We start from the raw sequence: 23,855 nt of genomic DNA, 5'->3' as shown, positions 1-23,855 counted from the left end.
TATTCTTATTTTAGTAATAAAAAGTCTTGCTACCGAAAATCCCTTTTCGATTCAATTAGTGTGATTGGAATCGTGTTTAATGCATTTAAGAGAATACAGATGTTATGTGTTTTTTCACCTGTAGCCTGGAGATTTCTAGTTCGTTTTCGAGATTGCAGTACTTCTTTTGCTCTCTAGTATTCTTGATTTGTCTACTTGGCTGCTTTAATAGCGGTATTAAGCTTGTAGCCCGATAATTCGACAGTTTGTTTGTCTTTAATAATTAGGTTTATGAAGAAAAACTTCATACTTGCAGACTTCATACTCGTTTGTATCCTTGCCCAATTTGCACAACCTGGCGTTAGGCAGTTATTGAAGCTACTGGGCATGGTTGAAAACAAAAACAGCATAATCACAATTATTCGAGATATTACAGGTTCTGACAAGTAAAGAATTTTCAGAATCCTGCCACAAATAAGCTACGCATTTATTATTGACCATTTGTGACATGCCATAACGAGCAAAAATTTAAAAAACTAATAAGTAGGTTTAAAATTAATAAATACAAATTTATTCTCACAGTTTATGAGTTAATTATACTTTCTATTTGCAAAATTTCCTGAATTTCAACTTCAAATAAGAAAAAAGTAAATTTGCGGGATTTCCCGGGTTAAAAAAACAACCGGGATCCCGTATGAGAAACCCTAATCGCCACGTAACAAGAACAAAGGCTATTGTTCTTGACCTACTTCAACCTACCCTAACCCGAAGTACTGTAACCTACCCTATCTGGGAGGAGGCGGTTGTCACCGCACTAGTCTGTTAACTAAAATTCGGAGATTTGACAATCAGTCCCCAAGGTTTTCTGCCACCTTTCTAAGGTTTAGTAGAGCTTTTGCTTTACTTATTTATTATTCTCCTTATCTTTTATCTATAGCTTCAGAAAACAAAAGCAAAGAGAATGGAGATATCAATATGGACTTTGCTGAAGAGGAAATCTTATCTAACATCAATTCTTGCCTAGATATCATTCTGACAAGCACTCCTCTCATGAACCGAAATGAACCGAGGCCAGTTCCTGAAGAGATCATGGCCACAATTCAGGACAACATTTCCTCAAAGTCATGGGAATTGGAATCACGGCAATCCATTCCCTAAAAAGCGGTGACATTTGCATTTGGGTACAGAAGGAGGAAGATCTGGAAATGATAAAATGGTAATTTTATCACTTCCAGATCTTCCTCATTCTGCAAGCTGATAGCCCAGAGGGTCAAAAAGCTGATGTGCCGGAACATCAACAGTGAAAGGCATCAACTCCTCAAACGACAGTTTATAACCCAGTCCGGAATTTACAAAATCGCCATCACAAAGGCAAGGACCTCTTCCTGGAGGAATCTCTGCTCGCAAATCACCAACTCTAGCCCTGGTCCCTCTCTTATAAGGTGGCCTTTAATAAGTATAGGAAGTGCGGTATTCCTTCCTTCCTCACGGACAAGGAGAACTGCCAGAACTCCATCAAGGAAACTTATAAGTTTATCTTGACTAACCTCTTTCCATGGGACAACACATTGACAGATGAGGAATACCACTGCTCCATCAGGCAGTTAGTAGGCACACCTCTCAACACCAAGGAAGATATTTCATTCTCGATGAGAGAAATTGACAATGAGTTTAAAAACATTAATAAAAGGAAAGCTCCTGGCCCTGACCAGATCTCTGGCGCCATGGCCTTGCATCCCTTTAGAGACCATTCCTACCACTTTCTGGGTCCTGTTCAATAAATGCCCAGACCTCGGGCATTTCCTGATATTGTGGAAGGTGGCTTCCATCAAGCTGATCAGCAGGTTTACCAACTCGTCCCCATCTTCCCCTAATGTCTTCAGGCCCATTTCCCTCTTATCCATCCTCAGGAAAATTATGGATGCCCTAATGGCAAAGAGGATTGAATACCACCTGGAGAAGCAGAATCATCTCAGCCATCTTCAGTTCGGCTTCCAGAAGAAGAAAGGGACTACTGACGCCCTTCTTAACATTATCAAGTATATTAACCACTCTAAGAAGAACAACCAGCACACCATGATGGTCTCTATTGACTTTAAGGGGGCGTTCGATCATGCCTGGTGGCCGGCAATTATGTTTAACTTAAACTCCTTTCGGTGGCCTGGCAACTTATATAGGCTTTTGTCCAGTTACCTCTCTAACAGAACTGCCATGGTTATTCATAACAACTATAAGATTTACCACATGCCTATCAACAAGGGGTGCCCCAGGGCTCTAAGTCCGGCCCCCTTCCTGGAATAACCTCTATAACACCATCTGTAAGGTGTCCAAGGCATCCCCCACTGAGCTTCAAACCACCATACAGGGGTATGCTGATGATATGGTTATTCTCATGGCCCCTGCTAATCAAAAGGTACTCCAAGCCCACATGAACAACCTTTTAAAGGCTCTCACTACATGGTGCAATAAGAATAAGCTGGTAATTAACCCGAACAAATGCAACAGCATTGTCTTCCCTAGGAAGAATCCCCCTACCAAAACCCCACTATAAAGATCATGGGGACCCAAATCAACTGTGACCATACAATAAAGTACCTTGGGACTATCCTTGATAACAAACTTAACTGGACTCCACATATCCACTACATATATGGCAAGGTGATTAATGCTGTGCATGCCCTCCTCCATTTCGCGTAACACCTAGGGTCTCAGCCCTAAGGCCATCACGGTTCTTTATATCTATGCTATTGCTCCCATGATCACCTATGGATGTGAGGTCTGGGGCAGGGCGATCACCAGGGTCCACACAAGAAGAAAGCTTCTATCTTTCCAATGGCAGCTGCACTTGCTATTGCTAAGGGCAATAGGACTACATCTACAAACACCCTTATGGTTATCGCGGGGCTCACCCTTGTTGACCTCGTTATTAAGGGTATTTACTGGAGGTTCCACCTCCTCAGGGCTCTTCTCCCTGGGGTAGCAAATTATTCCATCTTCTGCGATGATCTTCCTCCCCCCTTCAGGTGGTGTGGAACAACCTTAAAGATAAGGACATCAACCGAATCTTTAACCGTCATTCCAACCATCCTGCCATGCTTTCTATTGTAGACTTCTTCTTTGAGGGGGCAAGCCCCCCAAAAGAGCTCAATATTTATACTGATGGGTCAAGGACTTCTTCTGGGGTTGGTTGGGCGGTAGGGGTAGCGGATTGCCTCTGGGACAATCTTCTACCTCTAAAATAAGATATAATCTATAAGAACATGGTTCTCCTCCCCCGTGGGGATGGAAATTCCCCCAACGGTAAAGGGAAAAAATTTCCCATTGATATGAATTTATTATTTATACCATGGAATGACTAGAACGCCCACTATGGGGCATCCTGGACTACTAGTTCAATTATAGTTTTAAAAAATTCAATTATTTCGAGATGTAGTTTTAAAATTACTAAAAAATTAAATTATAAGAAATTAAAATGGCAATGATCGAAAATTGGGTTATTTCAAAGCGTCGCGTCATATGTTTCGTTTGATTAATGTAATACTGCAGTGATGACGTCAAATTTCTGTCGAAGTATGCATTGTTTCGAGCATACAAATTAACCAATTATCCTTTGTTTCAACATAAAAATCAAATAATTTATTTTTCTCCAGTTTCAATAATTCTAAAGAATTCTTTAAATACGAGTATATATAGAGTTGAACCTCTCTTAACGAGCACCTCTCATAACGAGTGTTTCGCATAAAGAGCAAATCAAGTTTTAAAAAATTGATTCGCTTAACGAGCGAAGTTTCCCATAACGAGTGGTGAGGAGAGGGGAAGTCCCAGATTGTCCGCATGCTTCATCATGCTATTATCTGTGATTTATTTGTTTTCTACAAATTTAATTCGCATTCCAGGTTGGTTCATTCCTTGCTAGAAGAAAAAATGATGATAATTTACGTTCCTTAACAAGGTATATTGTATAATTTTCTTTGAATAAACGTTATACGTAAAATACCGTATTTACTCGCGTATAAGACGATCTCGTATATAGGACAAGGTGTGACTTTAAAGATCAAAATAAAAAAATTAGATTTATTAATATGAGGCGCTAACGCCTACAGTCGCCACCAGTGGGCCTGGAGAGGATGACGTCAGGTTTCGTCAGATCTCCGCGCCTTTTTCGACCTGCCACGAGACAGTTCAGGTGTGTTCGACAAGAGCTCAGCTACCTCCGACTAGACAAAGGATTGTAGTGGCAAACGACCAAAGCCTACATTGGTGAGCCGGACATTAAAACTCATCGAATTCACAATTTCGCTTGGAGAACAAATATTTTACCAGGTACGTGACAAAATGAGCGAACCCGTGGTCGGCCACGTGGCCGTCAAGCCGCCGCCATTTTGGTCCGAGAACCCAGCACTCTGGTTCGCCCAGTTGGAGAGCCAATTCGTCCTCGCTAATATATCCCACGACGAAACAAAATACAGCCACGTAGTCGCGAGTTTATCGGAACGTATGGCTACCGAAGTTCAGGACATTTTGGCCACTCCTCCGAATACCGACAAGTACAAAGCAATTAAACGGGCACTGATCGACCGCATGTCCCAGTCCGAAGCCCAACGTCTCGAAAAGCTTCTACGTACCGAAGAGCTCGGCGACCGCACGCCATCGCAATTCCTTCGACGCTTAAGAACTCTCGCAGGTCACACGGTTACGGAGGACCTACTCAGAAGTATTTGGTTGTCCCGTCTTCCCACCGATATACAGAAGATACTAACCGTATCCGAGGGCACACTCGAATCTCTCGCTAAGATCGCCGACCGCCTTAGCGAATTGTACCCCTCGACATCGAATATCTCCGCCACGTCTACGGCCTCTGCCACGGTCGATCCCAGAATCGCCGCGCTCGAAGTGCAAATCTCCGAACTCTCAAAACAAATCTCCGAGATGTCACGACAATATGGCCCCTCTCCACCTCGCCGCCGTTCCTCGAGCCGTGGAAGACTCGGTCGACGCTCCCCACCTAACACCTTCCCGAACAATGTCTGCTGGTACCATGCAAAATTTGGCGCGAATGCCCGACGCTGCCAACCACCTTGTTCGATGGGAAACGAGAACGGGAGTCAGTAGAGACGGCGACTGATTCCAAAAATTTAAGCTGTCGCTTATTCATCACGGATCGTACGTCCAAAGTCACATTCTTAATCGACACTGGCACCGATGTCTCCGTTTATCCAGCTTCACGCCTTCCAAAGCGCCGCGCAGAAGACTATCAACTCTTCGCAGCGAACGGCCCAGCAATCAAGACATACAGCTACGTAACAATCACGCCAGACTTCTCTCTTCGACGAAACTTTACATGGCGATTCATCGTAGCCGACGTCACACAACCATTGATCGGTGCCGATTTTTTATCCCATTATGGACTTCTCCCAGACCTTCGCAGCAAACGTCTCATCGACTCGACAACGAAACTGGTCAGCCAAGGACATATCCTCAGCGTCACTTCACCGTCAGTACGAACTATTGCTGGCAATTCTTCTTATCATCGACTACTGAGCGAGTTTCCCGAGATAGCACGTCCATCTCCAACCATCGCACCCATCCGACACTCCACCGTCCATCATATTATCACGACGCCTGGACAACCAGTGCGCTGCAAACCCCGGCGACTTGCGCCGGACAAATACATTCTGGCTAAGCGCGAGTTCGAATTCATGCTCGCTCAAGGGATCTGCCGACCATCCACCAGCAGCTGGTCATCGCCATTACACCTCGTCCCAAAGAAGAACGACCAGTGGCGACCCTGCGGTGACTACCGTCTACTCAACGCACGAACTGTACCCGACCGTTATCCTGTCCCTCACATAGAGGACTTCGCATCCACTCTTCACGGTTGTGGGTACTTCTCAACCGTTGACCTTGTCCGTGCTTTCCACCACATCCCTATAGCTCCAGAGGATATCCCTAAGACGGCCGTCACCACACCGTTTGGACTATACGAGTTTAACTTCATGTCTTTTGGTTTGTGTAACGCCGCGCAAACATTCCAGCGCTTCATGGACGAAGTTACTCGTGACCTCGAATTTTGTTACGTCTTCATCGACGACATACTTATAGCGTCCCGGAATGAAACTGAACATCTGCAGCACCTACGCAAGTTATTTACCAAACTTCGTGACTACGGTGTTGTAATCAACGCATCAAAATGCGTATTCGGAAAGCAAGAAGTACAATTCCTCGGGTATCTGGTCAACCCAAAAGGAATCCGCCCACTTCCACAAAAAGTCGAGGCAATTATCGAGTTCTCTAGACCAACTACCGTCCGCGATCTACGCCAATTCCTGGGACTAGTCAATTTCTATCGCCGCTTCATACGCAATGCAGCTCTCATCACTTCAGAACTCAACAAACTGCTTCAGGGCAACCCGAGTCCGAAAGATCACCTCGAGTGGACCTCCGATGCCGACAGCGCTTTCCGCAACGTAAAGAACGCCGTTGCTAGTGCCGCACTCCTAGCCCACCCGTCACGAAACGCGCATCTCTCCCTAATGGTTGATGCATCATCCACCGCCGTAGGGGCATCCCTACAGCAGAGGATCGACGGACACTGGCAGCCGTTGGCATTTTTCAGCCAGAAACTATCGGAACCCCAGAAAAAGTGGTCCGCATACGACCGGGAGCTGTACGCTGCCTACTCTGCCATCAAGAAATTTAAACACATGCTCGAGGGAAGGCAGTTCACTCTATTCACCGATCACAAGCCGCTGACCTTCGCCCTGAAACAGAAACCTGAAAGGGCATCACCCCGACAGTTTCGCTATTTAGACTTCATATCACAATTCACCACGGACATCCGTCACGTCGAGGGTACAAACAACATCCCTACAGATGCCTTGTCTCGAATAGAGCCTATCACACAGGCGATCGACTTCCGGGCACTCGCCTCCGCCCAAGAGTCCGACGACGAACTGGGACAGCTCCTCCGTTCCAATACAGGTCTCCAGCTTAAACGAATCACCATTCCGAACACCACGGCACAACTCTACTGTGACACATCCACGCTCAACGCCCGTCCCTTTGTCACCAAAGACTTCCGACAGCAGGCGATCGCCTCACTGCACGGGTTGTCACACCCCGGGGTGAGAGCCACATGCGCCTCGTTAAAAAGTCCTTCGTGTGGCCCGACATCGAGCGTGACTGCAAAAAGTTCGTGCGTAGCTGTATTGCGTGCCAGAAGAACAAGATCACCCGGCACACCGTCTCACCGACTGGATCATTCGCCCCGCCAAATCAGCGATTCGACCACGTCCACATTGACATCGTTGGACCGCTTCCGCCATCCAACGGCTTCACATATTGCCTCACGGCAATCGACCGTTTCTCCCGTTGGCCGGAAGCATTTCCCATGTCGGAGATCACAGCTGCCGCCGTAGCCAAAACACTTTTTGATGGCTGGATCGCTCGTTTCGGCGTTCCACAGCGGCTAACGACCGATCAGGGACGACAATTTGAGTCCCACCTGTTCAAAGCACTCACAGCGCTGACAGGTACGTCGAGAATCCGCACCACCGCCTTTCACCCAGCCGCCAACGGAATTATCGAGCGATTCCACAGGCAACTCAAGGCAGCGATCAGGTGCCACTCTTCTGACCGCTGGACAGACGACCTACCCATCGTGCTCTTGGGAGTCCGGACCGCGTACAAGGACGACATCAACGCAACCGCAGCCGAGCTGGTCTACGGACAAACGCTGCGCTTGCCCGGAGAATTCTTTGTCAACAACAACGACAACACAGTTGACGCGTCCAATTTCGTCTCCGATCTCCGGGGCAGGATGCGACGACTGCTCCCACGTCTTCGTACGCCACGATGCCATACGTAAACCTCTACAGCCCCCATACGATGGTCCGTTCCAAGTACTCCAGCGCTCCGACAAAACGTTCAGGATTAACATCAACGGCAAGGAGGTGACGATTACTATCGACCGCCTCAAACCAGCCTTTGTCGCCGACCCTACAACTTCCGTCCCAACCAGCACGGAAGAGGGACCCCCACCACCAACAGACCTCGAGACGACCCAACCACCCGTCACAACCCGCTCCGGACGACGGGTACGCTTCAACCTGAAGTATCGTTAACACTCGCGGGGGAGTACTGAGGCGCTAACGCCTACAGTCGCCACCAGTGGGCCTGGAGAGGATGACGTCAGGTTTCGTCAGATCTCCGCGCCTTTTTCGACCTGCCACGAGACAGTTCAGGTGTGTTCGACAAGAGCTCAGCTACCTCCGACTAGACAAAGGATTGTAGAGGCAAACGACCAAAGCCTACAAATACAATTCTAATTTTATTTCGTTTAATCACAAAAAAATTATTATGAAATGCACGTATTAACGCAAACAACCATGTTTTCTTGACGCTATCATCTTTTGTCTACTCGGACTCGCCTTCCGAAGCTTCGTTACAATTCTCTTTTCCACTCTTTCTCCACAAATCCCTCCTGATCCCTCGAGTGAATTTAAAATGCAATATTTCCTGAATGACTGCTATCAGCTTTAAAAGATTGTTTTTCCATGCACCTGATACCCATATAGCAAAGCCAAAAGATTATAATGCGCATGACCAGAAAAAGTTTATTTTTAATGATTCAAAATGTGCAAATATTCATTAAAAATACCAATTTATCAAATATAAAATAACTACATTTATAATCATTCCTAAGTGACCAGCTATTTTCGGATCATCTTTTTAAAAGCGACATTCACTTTGACCTCGATAGCACTCTTATAATGGCAGCATGAACTATACACGGTTCACAAAAATTATTGCAAAAACGCATAGGATCTTTCGCTCGCTCGTATAGGACGGCCTATGTTTTTGAAGCAATGAAAAATGAATAAAAACCTCGTCTTCTATGCAAGTAAATACAGCATTTGAGTATTTTTCGGCATGGATTTCATTATCATATTTTACATTAATTTCTATGGGAAAAATTGTTTCGCTTAACCAGTGTTTCGCATTACGAGTAATGTTCTGGGACGAATTATGCTCGTTAAGCGAGGTTCTACTGTATTGTTTTCATTGTTGCCCACTTTCATCCTGTATTCACTAAAAAGGGCTTTTAAATCAAATTCATTGTTATCCGAATAGAAGAGTTGGAAATCCACCTGTTTACGTTTATGAAAAAACCGAGATTGAATGCAGACGGTCAAAAAATTTCTCGAATTCTTTGGGTAGCCATCTATCTTGGATATGTCTGGCCTTGTCTTTCACCATTTGAATATGCTATTGTGGGCCTGTACGTACGTTCTCAGTGCTCACCTGGAAAATAGCGACAAAAAAAATTATCAAAAACATATTGTGTGGATTTATCAGTAGGGGAGGTCAAACAGTCAGGGACAGATTACCAATAGAAAATTTCTTTTCGATTACTACTTTAAACACAGGAAATATTTCGCTAACTTCACATTAATGTTACACGATATTCTAATTCTAAAAATTAATAAATCTTATAATACAAACATGGGCAAATGTGGCTCTTTTTGAGGTACAGTACATGCGGCTCTTGCTGAAAGTGTTAATTTCTTGTTTCTTATTATTATTTTTACAATTCTATTTTTATAATTTTGAGAAAATATGTTTATTAGAAAATTCATATTTATTTTATATTATATTTATATTATATAATAAAATCGTGCACCTTACCATACTATCCGCCACAACAAGTAGGGGAGAGCGGGGCTAAAAGTTCCCGGGGTAAGTTGTTCCGATTGAAATAGCTCCACAAGGAAAAAATATATATATAATTAGTAAATATGTCATGAAATCGAACGTTTCTGCGCACCGACGGCAGCTATCTTAATCAGGCCAGTGACGTCCGGTACATTGGAAAGAGAGCCTGTACGTCGCTGATCCACATAAGTAAATATTTTCGTGTTTGATATTTTTGGTATATCTGGCGAATTTAAATAATTAGCGATTAGTTGTTTGGTATTTTTATTCAAAAATATATCGAGTATCTTGATATACTACGCTAAAACTGTATATGTCTCGTAACCTAATCTAGTAGTTGCTGTTTTGAACCCATGTGTTATCGGGGCTAGATGTTCCCTTCTTTGGGGGCATGTTGTGACCTTGGAACAACTTGCCCCAGTTCATCTGTACCGGTAATGCAGTAAAAATAATGTTTTTTTCCTTTTGCAGTATGCGGACTTATATTCGAAAAACAACACGGGGTTCTGTATCTCAGGAGTTGATGCAAAGAGCTGCAGATGCAGTTATTAAAGATGGTTAAAAAATAAAAACTGTTGCCAGAGAATTAGATATTTGTCATATGACGTTATATAGATTTGTAAAGAAGTTGAAATCTGGAGTAGAAAACGCTGCGATTGGCTACAAAAAAGTAAGATTGGTCTTTATTGAAGAACAGGAAAACAAGTTAGCAGAGTATTTGTTAAATGTAAGCTTTACTGACGAAAGACAAATCTTGGATCAGCCAGGGTCATCAGGAGTTGTAAATTTGCCTGCAACTTCTGGTGTTATACAAGAACTTGGAAAGGATGTTCCTTTCTCCCCTTTTCTTTAAGTAAAAGTTATAAATGTTGAAACGTAAAAATGTTTTCTTTATAATAAATTTAAGAAAAACAACTAATTATTGATAAGATATTATTGATTAGTCTTTAAATACATACTTAGTTAAATAAATTATTGTTTTTTTTACATATTACACCTTCCATAGATCTTGTAACAACTTGCCCCACCCTGTTAACAACTAGCCCCGAACCGGGGTAAGTTGTTACTTTCCGACTTTAGGTATTGTATTATTAATTATAAAAAAACTTACAAAAAATCAACCCCAAAAACTGTATTTATAGCAAAGTTAGATATATTACTAAATTTTAATCTCTTAATACTTATGCTAGAATTATGTTTCCTTAACAAAATATAAGGTTGATTAAAAAACGGAACTTGTAGCCCCGCTCTCCCCTACAGAACTGCGGCTCTCATGCATTTTGCAAAACCTACATTTCGGCTCCCAATGAACTCTTGCTTGCCCACCTCTGTTCTAATATAATCGAGATGGATTGATAATAATAAGAGCAGAGCTCAAACGGTTAGGAGTTGAAATTTGGTACACAGTTAGGGTTCGTCATGATAATGTACAATAAAAAAGGGGGATATTTCAAAATCCCCCCACGAGGGAGAGGGAGAGAGTTAAGGATTACTTTGAAGAACTCAGCATCTACTGCGCTATTTCAGATGCGGTTTTTTGCGTTTTTGCGAGAAATCGAACTTATTTTTAGACCCGTCTAAATATTCTCTAATTAGTCTCGGAAGACGGGGAAACTAATTCTCGCACACGGTGAAAACGGGTAAGGTCGGTATAATCTAATAATCTTAATCTTCACTATCGTTACTTTTCGTCCGAGCAACGCAGAGCTCATCTGCTACTATTCGATATTTCTTTTAGCCGAACAACTTGAAATCCGAACGCTTTGTTTCGAAGAAGTTTTTCCCCAAAAGTCGAAGTTTTTTTGGAACACGAACAGAAAGGCGTCCATACTGTAACGTGTATGATATCTGTACGCCTGTGCATAATGTGGCAACGTTGCCAGATTGGGTTAATTGCTACTTTTAGGAGTACAAACGATTTGTTTTATGAATTTGTTAATAAAAGTTTGGGATACAAATTGAAGCAGCCTAGCCATGCTCAGTTGATTTCTTGTTCTCCTTCCCAAAGCATCTCGCATAATTTCAGCAAAATCGGTAAAAGCTTGATAGAGCGAGGTTGACGTAAAAAAAGAACTCATCGCTAAACAATTAATATGGGCATCTTTAGCGGTTTGGAAACGGAATAACTAACTTTATATTATTCCTAATGTGAAAAGTTGGTTTGGTAGTCAAAAGAATTGAGTTCGAGTTCCAAAAAACTACTTTTTTAAACTCTTTCCATCCTGTGGGCATTAAGAGGGCATCTTTGGCAAGCCCATTATGCGATCGGCCAGACCCACAATAGGGCGGCCGAAATTTGGTGAGGGATAGAGACCAATATTTCCAGTTAGATTACCCCTCGAAAAATTCCTTGGGATTTTTCGCCCCCTCCACATTCGATTCCGGGTCCACTTAGAGCAGTAAGACTGCCACCTGGACCGCCCGGCCATCCGGCCTTCCCGATGAATTACTGTATTTTAGTAAAATAATTGTGTCTAAGAATTGTAGCTTTTTGCATTGTTACATACAGAAATTTCCTTTCAGGCATGATCAAGCTGTATAAAATAGTCCTTCTCATGCGAAACCACAAATTAAACAAACGTTTACGATTGGTAGAAAGAATCGCAATGGAAAAAGTGTCTAGAAATGTCCACATTGCAACATCTCTCAAATATTTAAAGTTCGACTTTAAATACGATAAACATTTCTAAATATAAAAATACTGTTCTATGTTCTATAAAATTTGATATTGTAATTTTGTAAAATTAACACTGAGAGGAAGATAAAGAAAAACCAGGGATAATATTATGCCAAGTATTTTAAGATACTACAATAGCATATTACTTAAAGCTAAATATTAAATTAAGGTACGAAAACTCGAAAATTTCTGAAGAAAAAATAAACTTATTCATAATAACCAAATCACTATCGCTTTATTTTTTTTAAAATAGAGCTGATTGTTTTATATAAACCATATTGAAGCCTTTATTCACAGCTAAAGACCTTTGATGTACTGTAGATACGAATGGCAGTGACAAGGAAGTCCTCAAGTACCCGGACATTTAGAGTTAGAAGAGGCAATAATTTCCGTGAGAGATATACGAAGATTATTGAAAGTATAAAGAATGTAAAAGAACTTTAATGCGGAGACGTCGAAGGATTAGCTATTTGCAGATGACATAGTGCTGATGGGAGACACAGAAGTACAATATCAACTGGATGTGTGGAACAGAGAGCTAGAGGAATGGTAAATGGAGATAAGCATAGAGAAGAGCAAGACAGTGATGATGTCAAGAACTCAGAGCGGAGAGGGAAATCGAATTGTATGGAGAATTATTACAGGATGTTCACAGTTTTAAATACCTAAAAACAAAAATATAAAATGATGGAAAGTTAAGCAAAGAAATGGGTAGAAGAAAACACCAAGCGGATGGCTTCTGCCAGAATATGAGGATTTGATCTGAGAAAAAAAAGTGCCACTTAAATGTAAGGAGCTTTTCTATCAATTATTTTTTGTCAAAATATTAATTTATGCAGCTGTAGCATGGACCACATCACGAAGAGAAGACAGAAAGACATACATACATGAAAGACATCGGCCGTACACAAGGTGTTTATCCGGAGGAAAAGAAGACAAAGACACAGGCAGCAAAAATGAAATACTGCAGAAGCATGTTGAGTAAGACCAGAACAGACAAGGAATAAGACAAGGAATAAAGAAATAACGAAAAACAGGAAAGAAAAATCTGCGAAAAAAGGTTGAACGAATTAGACTGAGATGGTTTGAACTTACCAAAAAAATTTAAGAAAACAGAATACCAAAGTTGGATAACCAAATTGATAAGATGGAGGGAAGAAGACCTGCGGTAAGACCCAGAAAGAGGTAGAAGGACAAGATAGCCAAAGACCTAAGTAAAAGAAATGACGGTGTAACAGTGGTGTTTGTAGAGTAGTGAGGGAAAGATAGAAAGAGATACAAGTCTTTTGTGCATGGCGTAAGTCGACTATGGTCGAAGAAGAAGAGGAAGATTTAAGAAAAACCAATTCAAAGAGTAATTTCGGATTTCTGATATGAAAAGAATATACATCCATAGATACAAAAATTCTTTTCAATGGTGGTGGTTAACGTATTAAACATTTAGTAAATTATTTAAATTCAATTATAGGCCTAAATGAATTCAAATCTTAAATTCCCAATGAAAATTGTATTCTAAAATACCAAGATATTTGAAATTCAATGGTTTACCGCTATTTCGAATTTTTATATATGAAAATAATTACTTACAATAATACAGGAATATTTTTAATCATTTCTTCAATTTTCGAAAGAACTTTGAAGTGAATAACCATCGGAATTTCGGGAATATCGTGTATTCCAAAATGGCCTTCGACAATTAAAATCGAACACTTTTAAACTATTGTTGGTTAAATCGAACGTAATAACGAAACTTTACGCGTTACGTCAAAATATCTACGTCAAACTTTTATCTTAATGAAAATGACTTTCAAATAGTTAATTTATACTTTATAAAAATTAAAGTTTTTGGTAAACTTATTAAAATCTGTTAAAAATAAATAATAATTTTAAAAATAATTGATTACTTAGCGTTATTTCAAAACGTAAATTCCGTCCGTTACTATCTGTAGATACAAAAGAAAAAACTTCTAAAAGGTATACAGGACACTTATGTTAACTCTTAAATCATCACTCTCCTGAATCTGTCAGTGTTAAAAAGAAACAATCTTACAAAACGGCCGGATGGCCAAGCGGTCAAGGTAGCAGCCTACCGCTATGGGGGACTAGAATTAGAATCCGCATGACTCGATAATTCTCCAGGAATTTTTCGGGGGGTGGTCCGTCCGGAAATGTCCCGTCTCTCACCACCCGGCCGCCCCATTATGGGCTTAGCCGAACCCATAATGGGCTTGCTGAAAGAAGCCCTCTAGAACCCACAGGGTGGAAAGAGTTAAAGAAAATGAAGCAATCTTTCACTTTTGGCTGACGAATTTTTACAATTCGGTGCTAAATACCAAACTATTTTTAAAAAATAGATAACAAGAAATTCAACTAATTCAGATAAAATAAATAAATAAATAAATGACAAATTCGCTCTATAAACAGTACACACAACTTCAACGAAGCCAATATGGCGAATGCCGCGGTACATCACGGTATCGTATTCAGACCTTCTGTTTATAGACTTTGACAGATAGCAAGGTCTATAAACATGAGGTCAAGACACGATACTATGATTCATCGCGGCAGTCGCATTGTTGAGTCTTTTTCAGTGTATACGGTGTTTCTAGAGCGAAGCTGATTGTCTCTTTCGATCTAAATTGGTTGGATTTCTTGTCAGATATATATATATTTTAAAAATGGTTCGAAGTTCAGCACCGAATTGTAAAAATTCGACAGACAAGGCATATATAATTAAAGGTTTTAACCGAATAGGTTTCCAAATGAAAAGCTGTGTCAATGGTTCTTATAATAAAGTATGAAGATAAATTTATTTAGTTTTGAAATGCAAAATTAGAGAAGACATTTGGAGATATTTCTTAAAATAAAAATATACCGTATTTTACTGACTATAAGACGCACCTTAATTTTTAAGCAATTTTTTAAAAAAATACCTATTAGACAACAACTACGGACTACAAGATACACCTGAATTTTGTAGGCAATTTTTCGAAGAAAAAAGTGCGTCTTATAGTCCGTAAAATACGGTAATTAGTTTTCTATAATCACATGCATTACAGAAACTGCAAATAGCTCAGAACAAACGTTTTCATAAATTAAAATTTGATCGAGGAAAGAAAACCATCCTCACAAACTTTATACATATATTACGTAAAGTAAACCTTCAAAAGTGTTTGCGAGAGAAAATAATTTCCTTCACTTAAGATCTTTCTTACACATATAAACTAAATGTAATTATTTTTACAGAGAATTAAATAAATATATCTATAAAAATTTATTAAACAGTAGACAAAAATTAGAAATATCTACTTCAACTTTATTTATTGTTTATAATAAAATGATTATTAATCAACAATTGTTCATTAGAATATTCAATTTGTACAGTACTATGTTACATTACTCACAATTATTATGAAATATAATTTAAATGACTGAAAGTTTTAATTTTAATAACTACATTTTATTTTAAATTTTAAAGTGCTTTTTTTAGTCCACAAACATATTATAACATTTATTCTGTTTAATAAATCTTTATTCTAATGTTTATGTTATTCTGTTTAATAAGTTACATAATGTTGTTATACAACCTGTCAGAAAACTAAAACTTTACCACAAACAGTCTATAGACTAGTACTGATTTGAAAGCCCGAAGTTTGGCCAATTCCCGAATTGGCTGGCCATTTCGCACTTTGGCCGAGAGCTGTGACTAAGGTTCGACGTACTTGAAATGATTAACCAGTCTATATGCTACTTTGGCTGACCAATTCGCGAAGTGGAGCGAAATCTCTGGCCAAAATTCGATGTTCTGTTGCAAGATAGTCCGGAAGAAGGCACACGTGAAAAAATGGAGGATATTATAAATGAAGGGACTGACTCCGGAAATGAAGCTGCTGCCGTGACGGTGAAACTAACAGAAAGTCCAGACCGATTGCCTGAGAATAATAATAATGCGAAAAGATTTGTATAGTGTGTGAAAAAGAGTGTAGTTCAGCCTATTCTTGTGGATCCTGTAACAAAGATGTCCGTGCAATTCGTGAAATAAACAATGAAGCAGACGAAGGGTACGGAGGGAAAATTACTTGCAGGCTATGTCACAATAAACAAGAAATAATGAAGAAGAGGTTAGTAGCTCATGCTAGTTTGCAAGCTCAAGGTGCAAAGCTGCTTAACACTTTAGATGCAAAATTCCCACTGGCAAAAGTTGGGGATAATGTCAGTATACTAGATGTTGACAGAAATCGCGGTGATCAAAGAAGCATTCTTGCAATTATCATAAACGTCGAGGGCGATTTCTACAAGCTACAAACAAAACATGGTGTTCTCAAACAACTGTATTCCAGAAGTGAATGTTCCATTCTGCACAAGAAACTGCTCACGCTGGAATCCGTGGGCGCAGAAGAAAAGTCACTACGAACATTTGCGTCTTCCCAATCACTGACAGGCGGCAAAAGCTCCATGCAATTGCACTACCAAGTGCTCAACAGATCGTTGCAAATGTAGAAATAACAAACTGTTGTGTAATTCGAAATGTCATAAAAGTTCATTTTGTAAAAAGTGATGTTAGAGATTGATAATTTACTACGATTAATAAGCTTAATACATCGATCCTAATTGAATTTCATAATTTTTTCTTTTTTTGTAACTCTTTCCGTCTCTTTACCACAGAAACAATCGATTTTAATTATAAATCATTAATACAATTTAATCGTATATAATTTAAATAAATATGGGAAAGTTTTATAAAACAGTTATCTGTAAATAAAATTATTTTCATTTAATGCAAAAAATATGAGAAATTAAAACACTAAACCTGAATTAAGCACGGGCATGGCGGATACCAGTCATGTTATCAAACGTGTTACAAATTGTACTCTATCTACCGCTTTGGTGGATGGATTTATTATAAAAATGAATAGGAAGATACACCATGCATAAAATCGTGATCCTTTTTATCATTTTAAAGTTGCCTGAAAGGAAATTATTATATTACTTTTTCTACTAATAAATTCGTTATAAGAAATTACTTACTTTCTTCGCTTTCCTGGTCAAACATGAAACTGATCAATAATGCTACTATGATCATGTTGCAACACAGAAAAATTAACTCCTCAGATAAACTCTGCAGTGTTCATTTAGCTTAATTTATATACTTTAAATTTATTTCAGTTTATTTTAATGCGAATTTCTATATGAATTAGCGCGCATTTGTAGCTCGCGACAGATGTGTTTGTGTTTCCAGTTGTGTGCTTATTATCACGTAAAGTATGTTTGTTAATTTGGAATTTAAAATCGGATGTCTACTTGAATAACCTACTTTCGTTATAATAAATTGCTCATAATTTCTTTCTTTTGCCAAATAATGGCGTTTTCTTTAAGCATGTTCATTTCATGCATTAAATGTAACGTGTAAGCAACGTATGCATTAAATGCAGAAGAAAATACATGTGCATGTAATAAATCCATTCGTATAACAATTCATGAATTTATTAACAACTGATCACTGAATTCCTGCCTGCGACGTATCCAATTATCTTCGTTAGAGGGATATCCGCTAATTCGTGCATATAATATTTCTGTAAATAGATTTTAAAAAACAAAAAACTCACACACACATTGCTTCACCTCAATTTAATAAGATTCCTCGACATACCATTATTCCAAGTTACGACAATCGTCCCATAAAAAATTTATAGCGTACCGAAGAACCTACAGAGCATGTTGGACATATACGTATAACTTCATATTATTTATAATACACTTTATAATAGTTATAATAAATGGCTTTATTTTGTCATTACTTACATTGATTACTGTTGTCACATTAGCATAAAATTTCTCGCCATACTTTTCTAGAAACCACGTGATGTCCTTTGACCATCTGGCATCGTGGTTTAGTTCGCATATATATGAAATGGTCCTGCGACAATTATTTTGAGAAAAACGGTACAAATAATCATAACGAATTTTATTTCGGAATGAATAAAAATAAATATTTCTAACGTTACTCTACTCCATCCGTATTATTAATTCAATTTTGAAGTTATATAATGTCATCCTGTCGTCTGATGACGACACAGAGTTATACAGATGTTTCAAAGTCTCGCAATTGTCCGAATGACAGATGTTAGTTTATTATAATTTTTCGTATCTCGTCTTTCCATTTTTTTAATTTAATAAACTTCATAAAAACTTTTTAAATAATAAACGAACGTTTGGCACGATGAAATAAGGCGATGCGACATATTGGCCGTCTGCCAAGGAAAATTTCTCGCAGGCAGAATTAATATTGGAAACCGCCCCTATTTAGGTGTTACATAAAAAAAATTCGGAAAATTCCAAGTGAACAGCACGTTAAAGAATCAACCCAATAATTATAGGCATGCCCTTTATGTTTTGTGACTTGATTTATACACACATATAAGAATTATGTATATCTATAAACAGGGTGGCAAAATAAAACGTTAAAGCTCAATACCCCGTTATTCAATCAATGAATTGATAATTAAGGTAACTTTTTTCAAGTGTTCACGTTTTGAGAGGCGATGTGACGATGAAGGTCAACTCCGAAATTTTAAACCGAACCCTACCGAAATGTCAACATATTCAGATTCTCGCCAAAAACGGAACAAACTTTTAATCCAGAGATGATGGTTTTTACGGTTAAAATATTAGTACAGAAATCAATTTAAAAGACAGAAAAATTTTATAAATATTTCTTTATTAAAATAGTACCATTTAAAGGCAGACACTATTCGGTCTCATTACGTAATTTATTAGAACATCTGCGAACATTTTACTGTAGGTGTGACGATGCGTGAGCTCTTTCACATCTTGTTTGGGTTTCTTTTCTCTCCTCCCTGTGGGCATTGAGAAAGACCTTTTTAGCAAGCCCATTAACGGATCGGCCAGGCCCACTGTGAAGCGAACTTGTAGTGAGAGACGGGCCCGATAAATACGAACGGACCACTTCCACAAGATAGCCAACTGGCCAAGCTGCCACCTTAGCAGCTCGGCCATTCCGCCATCTTGTTTGGTTGAAATTGCGAGTAACACTCGTTCCTTGAGTAACGAGATTAAATAAATGTCTGAATGTAAATGAGATGCTACTTAAATAAAAATATATATACAGTATATATTTTTCCTTTTCATATTGGTTTATGTACTAATTTGTTAACCGTAGTCACTAGAAATTACTTTTTTTAACTCATTCCGCCCTGTGGGAACTAAGAGGGCCTCCATTAGCAAGCCTATTATGGGTTCAGCCAGACCCACAATGGTGCGGCCGGATGGTGAGGGAAAGGGCCCAACATATCCAGACGGACCATCCCCCGAAAAATTCCTGGGGATTTTTCGACCCATCTGACTAGAAAGTACTAAATGAGAGTGGAGTTGTGTGAAAGTTAAGGGTCAATTTAATTTATTTCTGTTAAATGAATCTGAAAGCTAGATAAGAATCGGCTTATTTTAAATGTACAGACTATTTCCGAAAAACAAAAATATATGAATAAAATAATTAAAAACTGATATTTTTTATCAGTTTTTAAATAAGTTTGTTAGAAAAACTTATATCCACTGGAGGATTTAGAGAGGGATGTGCAGGACGCGCGGCATTTCAGTATGGAAGGTTTTCCCGATTAAAGCCAAGTGACTCGGGTAGTAAAAAATTTTGTAAGGCATATTGTTTTCTTTCTGCACTTCCTCTAAAAATTCTGGATCCTCTATTGTTTATATCACTTTGGTATGTATTTTTCTTTTACTTAAAAACTAACTTTTGGAAGCCCCTGACCAAATGGTCTTAATGTCTCCTCTCTTTCTAAGCCCGATTAAGAGTATTTACTCCCGTGGCATTCAACTCCCGTAAAGTATAATTTAAAAAAATAGAAAAGAAAAATAAATTCGAGACTAAATGACTTAAATTGAGCAGACATTTAACAATATTCAAAGTTTATTGGCATAAACCATATAATTTCATGAATAATACAGATTAAACAATGTCTTCGTAACACCTATCTGAAAATAATATATATATATATAATGTATATATATTTTATGTTTAGCTAGAACTTTTTATTAATAACTATTACTTACAATCTCCACAAACTTCACAGCACTCGATCTGAGTATCGAATCTATTGCAATTGCCATCACATCCACCATATACGAAATATTCGCACTTTCAAGTATCTTTATTATAAAAATAGCTAGGAAAGTCGGCTATGCAAAGTCCCTCTACCTTTTTCAGCTTACATCAACGATCTAAATTAAAATTAAATTAAATATTAAATAAATACAAAATTGATTCAAATAAAAATTGTTTCTTACTCTGGCATTCTACTTTGAAGAAAATAAGCATAATGCTGACGACTAATAATGTTTTCATGTTAGTAAATTAACTAATAGCCGAAGTTCTTTTTGTAAATATACGCAGTAGTTTCTGAATTAAACTGGTTCTAATAAACATGTGCCTGATGCAGTAAATGTATACCATATACTGTACATAGTTGCTACTTGACGTAGCTGTTTGCACAGGTATGTACAAGTAAACGTATGTTCAATATTCTAGATAAAATTCATTTTTAATTAAACATTAAAGTAAAATCTATAAAAGGAAATTCTCTTAGAAGATTTGTGAAAATATTGAAATAAAACAACACCATTCGGGCGATCTGACAAGAGATGACTTTCATGAAAAATTGACCTTATTTTACGTCTACCCTACGAGCCATTAACAGAACATTTTTTAGCAAGCTTATTATGGTTCGGCCAGTCCCATAATTGGTGGTGAGTGACCGGTATTACCGGACGGTCCTCTGAAAACGGGTTATGATTTTTCGATCCGTCCGGATTTGAACCGGGTTGCCTAGAATAGTGAGCTGCCATCTTTACCACTCGGACATCTGGTCATCTACTCTGTATTTAAGTGTTACACACGTAAAATAAATCCGGAAAACTACACGTGACAAGCACGTCGGTCACTGATGTGCTAATTTGAGAAAGAAGTGGGTGAAAATGTAACGAGCTGTTGGATTTTGTAGACTCAGTATGAGCGAAATTTAATTAAACTGAGACTATAAAATCGAAACCCTTGCAGTACGAATCATACACACTGGTCGGAAATAAACGTCGAGGGTTTATTACGATAATTTCTATCATTTTTAAGCTCGTTGCACAATTGAAAAATTATGCAAAATTGCCGAAGAATTTATCAAATGTAATAAGGTCGGCCAATAGGTCGCTCGAGGAGCTACTTTCAATCAATTTTGTTTTATTCGTATATGGCAACATGGGTGATCTGCCGAGGTGAATGTTTCCCGGGACGACTTTCTATGAAAAATTGGCCCCTATTTAGTGTTACTAACGTAAAGAAAACACGGAAAACTCCACGTGGCCAGCACATTGGAGAAGCGCGAACCCATGACCAAGTACCAGTGTTCGGAGGTTTTATTTACTCGGTCACTGGTGGGCACTTTCAATCAGAAGTCAAGTGTGAGGTTCCAAAAACGGGTTGAAATTAAACATTTATTAAATCGAAACTAGAAAAACTTCCATTGTTAAAACCGATCAAAGATCGGATTAGTTCTGCAAGTCATATGAGACAGAGACGAAAAAAGAAAAAAACTATTAATGTCAAACACGACGAAATAGATGTAAACGAACGTCCACCAATAGAGATGGACCTTTAACAAGGCGCTCATATACAAGCAATCAGAACGTAGAAAAATTTTGAAAAGTGGAAAGGTTAATGATGAAAAGAAACTACACTATAATGAGGTAAAATATGATCGCAGGTTTCAAAGTTCCATCAGCACCTTTCAGAGTTAACAGATGGTGTCGGGTAGATCCTCCGAAGCTGACCTTTCTCGTGACCCGAACAGGTCTTGTTTTCGCTTAGGGACAGACGAGGGACCAATCGGGAAGCGGGAAAAAGGGACGTGGAGCCAATTAGACTGGACAAAAGGAAGAACGATGATTGATATAATCCCCGATCTTCAAGGACAGAGACTTTCCGTAAACTGTGAAAACTGTGCACCTGCACACGGTGAGTCTACGCATGTAAGACGCAGATTTCCGTTGTGTCCATCCTGAGAACCGTGCCGCAGACGCCAACCAACAGTCTCCTCATCTGCCTTACGAACTGATTGTCGCCACTGCCCCGAGGCTACCTTCGTTCGACGAACAACAAAACAACATCGACGCTCATGATTTCCGAACAGCCAGTTATGTTAAAGAAAATTTTTTGTTCCATAGTGTAAGTTTTTTTTATATTAAAATAAATGGGTTTTTGTAAGATACTTGTCATCATTTGTCTCCTCCGCCACACTCACATGCGAACATCCCTTAGGTTCATCCTGACGCGGGATTAATTGATGCCCCCTAAAAGTCCGTTACTTACACTGGTGTCCGAGAAGTGGGATTTTAAGTTCCCAATCTCCACTAGGACGAAAGATAACGAAATCTTCTTCATGTTGATATCAATATCGACGAAGAATTAGTAGCGCCAAAAGATATTTCCCCTTTTACGTTTTCTGTCAATATTTCATTGCGTTTTTCACATTTATAATTAAAACTTTTGATCTTCCAAGATTTTTAACGGGCCGTTCAAGGCCCGTTAAAAATCTTCAGCATTACAGAAGCAAAAATTTGTCCTTTATTTGCTTCCCCTTCGTCACCGATCATCAGAAATCAAATACCCTTAATTGTGTCTTCAGATCAGAGGTTAAAACCATTCACAAAATACTACAGGAACTATTTTCAGACAATTTCGGCATGACTGGAAGGAAAAATGATCAATGGCTGCAACTTCGGGCCATCAAATCTCACCAACAATCGCCAGATATAGAAGAATCGCCCTCCCCATAACCCGCTGATATAATACTTAAATAATCCTCAATTGCTCCAGTTAATGTTGAAATCGCAGCGAAAAACATTTTTTCCGTTTGTTGCTTATTGTTTGATTCAACACAACATAAAACTTTATTGATCTTTAATTCCTGCACTTGTTATCATAATTAAATCGTATCTGAATCAAGGATCCGGGTTCGATTCTTCTATAATGAATACAATGTCATCTTAAGTGAAAATAAAATTATTAGAAGAGGAGTAAAAATCATTAGAAATTATTTTTTTAATGCATACAGCCGTGAGAGTCCGCAGAAAGAAGTCAAATGGAACACTTGCCCCTAAAAAATTCCAATAGTAATAATCGTAAAATTGAGATATGTAACCTTACATTCTCTACCATGAGATGTTTTATCTGTCTTTTAAAAAAACCCTAAAAAATTAAATTGGTTATGGCAACGTGACAATGAGCGATCTGTCTGGAGGGGATGCCTCCCGAGTGGTGTTTCTCTGGAAAACTGGCCCTTACTTAGGTGTTACAGACACGAATAAAGCCCTCGATGGCGTGTTATCCTACGGATAAAAAAGGTAATTATCTGGGGTTCCCAAACCAATCTTTTATAAGAAAATATTTCCCCAAAGCATT

General features: G+C 38.9%; 1 protein-coding gene and 2 long non-coding RNA genes across 4 annotated transcripts in view; all 3 read right to left on the bottom strand.

Annotated features, from left to right (window-relative positions):
• The window catches only part of LOC136981509 (uncharacterized), a 177,235-nt gene that overhangs the window by 70,237 nt on the left and 83,143 nt on the right, over window positions 1–23,855 (bottom strand). The window lies entirely within an intron of this gene.
• Window positions 10,355–18,296, bottom strand: LOC136981501 (uncharacterized). 2 transcript variants are annotated; one of them, XR_010881726.1, is made up of 4 exons: window positions 18,173–18,296; window positions 18,021–18,076; window positions 17,181–17,943; window positions 10,355–10,540 (listed from the first exon to the last, which is right to left on the bottom strand). It is a non-coding gene; the product is annotated as an uncharacterized lncRNA (long non-coding RNA). The 2 variants fall into 2 exon arrangements; XR_010881725.1 differs by lacking the exon at window positions 10,355–10,540 and having other exon boundaries at window positions 17,005–17,337; window positions 17,399–17,943.
• LOC136981483 (uncharacterized) lies at window positions 20,298–20,907 on the bottom strand. The gene is made up of 3 exons (XR_010881718.1): window positions 20,693–20,907; window positions 20,459–20,626; window positions 20,298–20,380 (listed from the first exon to the last, which is right to left on the bottom strand). It is a non-coding gene; the product is annotated as an uncharacterized lncRNA (long non-coding RNA).

This window comes from Centruroides vittatus, unplaced genomic scaffold (assembly GCF_030686945.1).
Source record: "Centruroides vittatus isolate TY-2023 unplaced genomic scaffold, ASM3068694v2 contig_766, whole genome shotgun sequence".
Lineage (NCBI taxonomy): Eukaryota > Metazoa > Arthropoda > Arachnida > Scorpiones > Buthidae > Centruroides > Centruroides vittatus.
The sequence above is the reverse complement of the archived record's forward strand: the minus strand, read 5'-3'. Positions and strand labels throughout refer to the sequence as shown.